The sequence below is a fragment of the Etheostoma spectabile genome, chromosome 3 (assembly GCF_008692095.1).
Source record: "Etheostoma spectabile isolate EspeVRDwgs_2016 chromosome 3, UIUC_Espe_1.0, whole genome shotgun sequence".
NCBI lineage: Eukaryota > Metazoa > Chordata > Actinopteri > Perciformes > Percidae > Etheostoma > Etheostoma spectabile.
Genome location: NC_045735.1, coordinates 28,337,023 through 28,337,950, shown reverse-complemented (window position 1 = coordinate 28,337,950; position 928 = coordinate 28,337,023).

The window sequence follows — 928 nt, the reverse complement described above, 5'->3', positions numbered from 1 at the left end:
ACATTAATACAAATTTTTACTTGGGGTTCCCAAACTTTCGAGCCCCACTCTATATACAGTATATATATGTGTATATAGTATAGATATGTCCCGTAGGGTGGCCATTCCTCCAGCCCGGCTGCAGGCGTAGCCTTAACCCTGACACTCATTTGTCCTACTTTTGAGAAAATAACAAAAAGGTCCGCTTTTTGACACATTACCTCGTTAGTTTAATACTTATTGGCTGAAAATGTGTGTCAAAAAAGCTGTTTCAATATAAGTAATTTCATTGGTTACATTTCCATCGTAACCTATCTACACATGCCTAATTTTAATTGATTTCCCACAACACATGCTCACCAGTTGCACCACCAAGCTGTCAATCAAGCTCTCAGCGACAGAGAACATAACGTTGACGTTGGTTATTGGACTGAAATTCTGAAAATGCTCAAACTTATACGTACAAGCAAAGCCTATGAATCTGAAACAGAAGTTGCTGTATTTTTTACCCTTCATCTTTCCAGATACAAACATTAAGAAAAGTTTCTGTATGATGTTTCTTAGACTTATGTAATCTGAATTGGAAGGGCACGTTGTCATGAGCTGTATCTCGTACATTTAGTATTAGCTATGTGGTATGTGTATGAACCTTTATGTAATCTGGTGGGAAAATAAGATACAATGTTCCTTTATTTGTCCCACAATGGTAAAATTCCAATGTTACAGCTGCAAAGTGGATAGAGGGAAAAAACAGTAAGTTAGGAAAATAATAAAAATAATAAAAACACTATATACAATGGAAAAACAGTAAGAATCCAAAAACAACAGATAACACAAATTGTAGCAGCAGCAGCAGCAGTTGCACATGGGCATTAGATTGCACAGTGAAAATGGAATGGTATTGCACAATGATTATTGCACATGGTTTTATATATATATATATATATAT